A 9,006-nucleotide genomic window follows, 5' to 3' on the forward strand; every position below is an offset into this window, starting at 1 on the left:
TGTTCCTGTCAATAAATCATTGAGCTGACAGAACAGAATCAAATTGGAGTACTGATAGAAGGATGAGATTAGAAGCAGAATTAAGAGGCAAATATTGATTTCTTTGTTTTCTTGTCTTTCCACATTCACAGATTTAGCTGGTGATGGACTGGTTGATAGCTGGGGGAATATGTTTTATAATTTAATGCAAATTGATTCAAGCTTGTACTGCATTATGTTGTGACTGGTTCCTTATTAAATATACAGTACAGCACTATACAGTTTGTTTTAGAGAATTCTGCTGATGTACCCAAGGCTGAACTTTTAGTGTTACAATGAAAAATATAGATTGAAAATATCTATATAACAATGTTATACATGCACATAACATAGTCATTTTATATAGAGCTATATCTAAGGATTTGACTCTTTCTGCAGATTACATCCTAATGCAAGTAGGTGGTGAAAAATGACTACTTTTTTCATTGGATTCATTTAAATCATCCACTTAACCAACAAAACTGCAGCTTTATTCAGAATGTATCACCACTATTATATGCTGATCGGAGATCCGCAATATTTAATGGAGTTCACACAGAAACCTACACAAGTCTGTTTGTACAATTTCATTCATAACACAGCTTTTTAAAAATGCAGTGCTCTCGTTAAAAGAATTTAAATGCACCTTTATGTCATGGGTTGTCTGCAGGAAGGAAAACAGGTGAGGTGAAAATCTACAAACATGTGATATCCTTATTAATCCAAACCAAAGTACTGAGGAGCACCAAGAAAATGTAGGAGATTAGCATACAAACTCTCACATGAACACAAACAAAAAAGGAACAACTGAAACTGACAGCTGTAAGTATAATGGAAAAAACAAGCAGCTAAACAAGACACAGGTGAACTAAATTGGTAACTATAGAAACAAATGAGAACATACTTAGAAACCTAGGAACCAATAAAACAGGAACTAAACACATCAATCAATTAATCAAGTTATTCATTAACCAAACACAGCCATATTCCTTGTTATGGTCTCTCATCCCACACTAAACAGCATTAATTTGCTAAGGATGGCTTTCAAAGGAAGATCATGGCTGAGTTTTTGATAAGAGAACATCTGCCAGGCATCCCAGATCTCCCTCATCACATCCAGGTCTTTGACCCAGAACGTGGTGATCTGGCTCTGACCGTGCATCTGCCTTTTTAAGCCTGTTAAGCTGTGCTGTGCTGTCAAGGCTGTGAGCCTGCTGCTGCTAAACGATAAGTAAGAGTTAGATAAAACTGTACTGAGGAAACACTTACAAGTCTTATTCTTCTTTTCTGTGATATGCAAGAATGAATCGAAGACAGCAAAGCGGATGGGCTGATCGAGATAATACAAAGCATATAAGATTGATTATTTCTACTTATTAGTTTGATTGTTTTTTTTTTTAATCTAGATCAGTGGTTCCCAAACTGGGGGGCGTGGAGCTATGACGCGGGGGGTGCAGGAAAGCTGAGGGATAGTGTACAGTCAGCAGATTCATGGGCTTAGATCACACGGGGGACGTGACCCCCCCACTTTTAATACCACGTAAATTTGTCCCCCGCATTTTTCAGGTGTGTGTTTGCATAGAGGTTTTGAAGAGCTGGTGTGAATAAATAGCCTATAGATTTAAATTCAAACTGACAGGACAGTCTGTGCATGACCTGATGTTTTATTCGTACCCAGAATGAGGCGATATGCACGGAGCGCTAAACACTCCATGCAGTGTATGTTTCATTCATACTTGAAGCCGGAGGGAGCTTTCGCGCAGAAAGGCATACTAGGAAATCCCTAATATGTAAAAAAGTGTCCACCTATCACGGTATAAACTGAATAAAAAACAGAAACGTTTGGAAACATCAAGACATTAAACATACAATTGAGATAATATACAGTATGGTTTATTCGTGTTTTCAAGGAATTTTTAATAAACAAAGTATATGAACAATGCAGTGCTAATTGACAGTATTTATTACGGTAGGCCTATAGACACTTCTGCCTTACTATGTGGTAAAAATGAAAAAATAAAAAAAGTTGTATATTAACATATCATTATTATTGGTTATTGTACAGCAGTGTATCTGATTTCTTAGCAAATTAAAAGCTAGAAATAAGAAAAAATAACGTTTTCTATATACAAACCAGTTAAAAGTTTTTTCTTTCTTTTTTTTTTTTTTTTTTTTTAAAGTCTCTTCTGCTCACCAAGTCTGCATTTATTTGATCCAAAGTACAGCAAAAGCAGCAATATTGTGAAATATTTGTACTAGGTCTATTTAAAATAACTTTTTTTTATTGAATATATATTAAAATGTAATTTATTCCTGTGATTTCAATGCTGATTTTTTTTTAGCATCATTACTCCAGTCATTTGATCCTTCAGAAATCATTCTAATATTCTGATTTGCTTCTCCAAAAACATCTATTATTATTAGTAGTAGTAGTAGTAGTAGTAGTAGTATGTTGAAATCAGCTGAGCAGAGTTTTTTTTAGGTTTCTTTGATGAAAAGAAAGTTCAGAAGAACAGCATTTAAAATCTTTTGTAACATTATAAATGTCTCTATGATCGCTTTTGATCAATTTAAAGCATTCTTGCTAAATAAAAGTATTAATTTCTATAATTTCTGCCCCCCCCCCAAATAAATAAATAAATAAAATAATTATTATTATACTGACTCCATGCTTTTGAATGGTATAGTGTATAATGTTACAAAAGCTTTTTTTTTATTTCAGCATAAGAAACTTCTTTCAAAAAACATTACAAATCTTATACTCTTCTAAAACTTTTGACTGTTTATATATATTACAGAAATGTTATACCTCAGGTATATATGCAGGGTGATAAAGACTACACTGCATAATTTTCCCACTTATCATGCTGCCACTTGCCTGATAAGTAAATAACTGAACGCAAAATATTAATTTGACATTTTAATTACCTCGACATGACATTACCTGCTTGAGTGCTCCGTTATCAGTTGTAGCAGTTGTGTAGCAGCCATATAGAAACATAAATGAATAATGCATGGTTCTGCTCTACGCATGTAAGTTACAAGTTTGCGAAAGGACTTCCAGTGCCAAGTAAACATAAAGCAGATTCTGAATATACTTAAGATTCACAAATACAAAAACAACGTGTCTACACCAGACGCAAGTGGCACGATGTATCAAAAGAAATAGAACCCAGTGATGTTCTATCTGTGGATGCTGTGCGACGCGACACATATCATGACAGTAAACTGATGCCCCGTTGGGAACACTGATCTAGATCAACCTGAATGTCTATTTTTTATTGATAGAGGAACATTAATGCATGCAAACAGGGTGAGTGTGATAAACCAGGCCCAAAGTGATGTATCTGGCTCTGAGCATTTATCTGTCTAAGTCTGAAAACTCTATCTCTGCCACAATGTAAAATTCAACCTTCTCCTAGGCTAGAATGTCATTATATGTGACTCACTATTCCCCTCCACCGGTTGACTATGGGTGACTGAAAAGTGTTGTCATCCATTTTTATAACAAATCAGACAGACTGCTCTGTTGAATAGTGCTTCCTATACATTAACTTATTTTATCTTTCTTAGCGTCCTGCAGAGTGTTTAATGGTTTGTGTGTCAGCAGGAGAACTGCTGACATAGATCTTTAGTTTTTGACAGAAGAAGAGAAAACTTTCAAGGTTCCTTTATAAAAAAACAACTACAACAGCTGAATATTACTCATGTGAGATGAATCATACACTGCAGTTAAGAAGTTCCTTATATGTCTTAAAAAATATCTTCTTTGATATTTTAATTTATAAGAAGTCACTGTACTACATTGTACTTCAAAAATTACTCTTCAGTTTAATTTAAAAAAAGCTTTTCAGCATTTACTGTTTGCAAAAATATACCATATACAATGTACACCACATGAAAATATAACACATTGAATTAGTTCTGATTACTGTAGTTTTTTTCTTTTGGAAATACACACACACACACACACACACACACACACACACACACACACACACACACACACACACACACACACACACACACACACACACACACACACACACACACACACACACACACACACACACACACACACACACACACACACACACACACACACACTGTCACGGTGATGTTAAAATGAGATGGGAGCAAACATTATATTCAAAAATTATATTGCATTTACATGTATGCAATATTAAATGGTTTTGCATTTGCTTGCAAAACTTTTGCATTCCCCAGAAAATGTTTGCTCGCAAAATGTAACGGTTTTACAAAACAGTTTCTCTGAGGAACACAATCATTTTGCAAGAGAACGCAATATTCCTCCCATCTCATTATTTATTTATTTATTTTTTTTATCACCATGTCCCTTTAGGGGCTCCGTACATTCAAGCTTTCATTAATTGTATGAACGAAGTGGGGGGGAATTCATAAAAGGATTCAGGCTCAGGTACTTTCTCTCCTATTTCCACCTGGAGATACATTTAAAAGCAAGACTGCAAAAGGTAGTCTATAAAGACTTGTTTTCATAAAGTAAACCTTAAAAACCTTGAATTTATTTTTCTTATTGGAGAAATCAATTATTTATGTATATGTGTAACAAAATGTAGTGAGATTTATGATTTAAAAAGACACAAAACAAGTCTAATCTTTCTAATTTTGTTTCTCAGGTAAATTTTTTTTTTTGATTGTTTACATAAGAATGGTTGAACGTTAGCAGTCTTTTACTGCAAATCAAAAAGGAGAAACTAAAAACATAACAGCCTGTGGTCCAGTTGATAATATTGATGCTCCATGAGTTTTCACACACGTGGGTGAATGTCTGGCAGGTGTGTTGCACATTTAGAATATATCAGTGGGATGCTGGCAGATGGGAGTGTGAGGGCAGAACTTGGGAACACCATGACCTTCAGCGTTGTGAATGCTGGGTGTTCTCAACACTTAACACCTCTGTGTAATTGGGAGCCAGATGAAGGCGCTCTATGCTATGATGTGTTCATCAACTGCTGTTTGAGTTGAATCACACTTTTCATAGTTCAATGAACCCAGTAATTATTGAATAGTGAAATGAACTGCTGTAAGGAGCAGGGCAGAAAGCATCGACTCGGCTGTGTCTGAGAAATGCCGGGCAGTTAAGATCTTATTAAACATATTGGGCTTCGAGATGGACTAATATATTTCAGTGAGGTTAGTGGAAGCAGACTGGCAATCAGTTCTGTGGTGACATTAGGGTTGATGTGGCATGAGGTAAAATACACATTTGATGGATTTTTATTTCCTCAGTTTCTTCCTGAATGCTTAAAGTAGGTCTATAATACCTCGAGAAAGCTATCCATAGCATTCAATTAATCTGCCGTAGCACCATCCAGAATTATGCAATGTGAAATTGGCCCTGGTGAAATATCCACTATAATATAAAGAAAGATTCACATTTAAAATATTGCTCGCATCTACATCATCAGAAATTGAAATAAGCTGAATGGTTGACCACTGCAGTGTTGTTACATACATATGTAAGCCCATTTCCAAAGTTGAATGAAAATAAATTAATTAATTGTAAAATATAAACTTGCTATTGCAAGATAAAATTCAGAATTCAGAGAATAAAAGTCAAAATTCTGATCTTATATCTCGCAATTCTGAATTGTGAGAAGCAAAGTCTAAATTGTGAAAAAAAACAAACAAACAAACAAAAAAAAAAACTTGCAGTTACCCTTTTTTATTTTCTTTATTCCATTATGGAAACAGGCTTCCATAGTTACAACATCTACCAGCAGGAGGCAAACCAGTCCATTTGACCCCCTAAACTGCTGTATACATTTCAGTATCATTTTATGTCCTCATGACTGTAACTCATATACACAAGGGATTTCTGTAAATCTTCCAAGTGCAGAGGTTAGCAACAAATTGATTGTACATTTTGGGCTAGGATATCCAGTGTGATGATTTTTAGAGCACTTTGGTCTAATTAGAGGTATTTGAGCACAGGGTGACTGACTGAATGTTTAATGGAGATAAAGGTCACATCCTTTGATGGAATCTTATCTCATAATACCTTACTTTAAGTAAGGTTATTCAGTGATTAAGTTATGGTTAATCTTATCTCATAATACCATAATATATGGTCTGAAACAGGGATAACCTTTCCTCAGAGAGCACTTGATACTTGTTCAATCTTTTGAAATATAAAAAAATCCAGTGGAAATTCAATACCTCGCTTTATACACATATTGGACACTCTTGATCTGAAACTCTTCCATTCAAGATGTTGACAGATTTTTAAAGTAAACAGCACGTTTTTTGGGAACTGAATATTGCTTTTGGTTATTTTTTTGTTTATTTAAAATAATTATCTTATCTTATTTTTCTGTTCCTGTTCAAAAGATATAAACCTCATGACTGAGGTCATACTGAGCAGGGCAAATCGGTTGTCTTGCTAAACCTACTGGGCGACTGTACTCCCAAAAAGTCAGGACAGAATGGTTAACACCAGCATTGAACCATTGCTCAGGAAGCTTAATAATAGTTTCCTCCCTGCCAATATCCAAAACTACTTAGTTCTGCACCACAAGGGAATCAGAGGCAAAGCAAAGCATCCATGCAAAGTGTTTAAATCGCTTGTACTCCTTTGAATGGATTGAAATCCAGCATTTTCATGAGTTCCAGAGTTAATCTCTCAACACTGATCCTTTCAAAGGGAGAACTGGTTTTTAGATTCACTGGTCACAGTGAGTTTCTTTAAACCCAACTCATTTTGGTTGATGAGCCACTTATAATCTATATGATGTTTTTTTCTGTCTCTGAAAGGATTGGTTTTTGTAGTGGGAATTTAGTGAAATCCTAATCTCTCAGTGGAGAGAAATGCTCTTTTATTGAAATGCTAGTAAAATGACTTATTTACTGTACATATTTTTTCTTCTTCTATAGTCATTTGTTTGGCTTTTGGATAGCTATGCATTATAATTCCAGAAGCATATGCTACAAAAACAGGTTCTGAGAGCAAAACCATGTGGATAAAAATCTAAAGTCTAAATTGTCAAGACACTTTATTGTGACAAATTATGTTTACTGAGTCATCAGTGCAATAGTCATAAAAACACTCAACAGGTGATTTACAAAAGCAAACATTATTTTAATTCTATCAAAAAACAACAACAAAAAATTTAATTAAATAAATAAATAAAAAGTGCAACATTAGCCCTTGAGAAGGAAAACCACCATGGCTTATCATGTTATGTTGTGCTTTCATCCTTCCTTTCAGGCTGAGAACCTTAAGGACCAGTGACACCAAATGGTGAAGATAAATCACAAATCAGAAACAAACACCTACAGGGTTACATTTAATTTTACAGATCAGTCTCATGCAGTACGTAGTCTACCAAAGGTGGTTTTAGGAGGTTCAAAAAAATACAATCTGAAATCCAGCTGTGGCAATCCAATTAATTGCTTATTTCTGGCAGTGAAGTGGGTGTATTTCACCAAGATAACATGTATTTGAGGATAACATGATTACACACAAAAGACATTTGGGCAGATAATGTTTATTGTAATTGTTCCATTATGCTGAATCTGTACTGTAAACATGATGCCATAAAAAAAAGGTTGATATCTGTCTGTCTGTCTATCTGTCATCCATCAGTAAAGTACTTTTAGGAAAAATCTGTCCTAGTCCTTCTTCTGTCATTTATTATTCTGTGAGGATAAGCACAGACTCTGCAGCAAAGTGTTGAGGTAAAGATATCTCAAACCATCACAGCCCAAAAAAGAGCTAATTTCCACCGAGTTAGTGGCCCATTCACAAACTGATGTAATATGCTTAAGATAAGCTGAGAAGTGATAATGCAAGCTCTTTGTTTGAGCATCTTGTCCTCTCAAACCCCATTATTCACAATTTTGCATGCTATTTGGATGACAACCCCATTAAAAGAGAGCACTACACAGAACAGCACTTCAAAGGCACCCCTAAAGCTAGCTAGTGTTGTCTGACAGATGTGATCATTATTAACTAATTTCTTCCTCATTACAGCTGTTGGCTAATATATTCAGTAGTAATTGAGTAGTTTTCATGTACACATGTATAAGCCACTGCTTCAATCCCATGCAGTTTTGAAAAGCTACAGAATATTAAAGCACAAGTTATACAATATAAACGGCATAATAATATTCATAATACATGTTTTATGTATTCTGTAGAGAGAGAGAGAGATTTAGAATGCTTTAAAAGATTTATGTCAAATTAATGCTGTTCTTTTTAATATTCTATTCATAAAATAATACTGTGAAATAATATATATACATAAAACTGTTAAATAGAAAAGAGGAGTTTTAAAGGCTTTTTACTATGTTTTGATTCAATAAACGCAGCCTTGGTGAGCATAAGAGCCTTCTTTCAAAAATATTTAAAAATAAATAAAAAAAATCTTACCAATCCCAAAGTTTTGAACAGTAGTGTATACATACACACACACACACTGTATAGTATACAATATACATTATATCACTTTTGGCATATAAAACATATGATATAATAGATTTGGGGGATACTGAAGATAACTAGGCTCTACTATATGAAGTATAATAAAATAATCATCAAAGAAGGAACCTTTCCTGCTTTCACTCCTGCTGTGATATCAGCTGGTTTTCTGAGAAAGTGAAGGCGTAACTGTCTGAAGTTTCATAATCTTTTATGGATTTTAATTGGTCTCTTCAGTTTGGTTGAGTTGGCTTCAGTTACACTCGAATAGTAAAAACCTTTACCCAATGCGCTTGAATGGACCACATACTGACCACTGCTTTCACTGAATACCTTAGCGGCAATGAATGAAAATTTATAATTAAGAGCGATATCAGTTTCCCTCAAGGAAGGCTTGTTATTTTTAATCATGGCATTTTAATCTGGAGTGATATGTTATGCATGCGCTCTCCTTTGCTGTGTAGTTTAGTGAGAGAGGATTTTGATTTGAATGTTGCTATGTTGGTGTAAGTGTAATGATGAATCAG

This window comes from Cyprinus carpio, chromosome A15 (assembly GCF_018340385.1).
Source record: "Cyprinus carpio isolate SPL01 chromosome A15, ASM1834038v1, whole genome shotgun sequence".
NCBI lineage: Eukaryota > Metazoa > Chordata > Actinopteri > Cypriniformes > Cyprinidae > Cyprinus > Cyprinus carpio.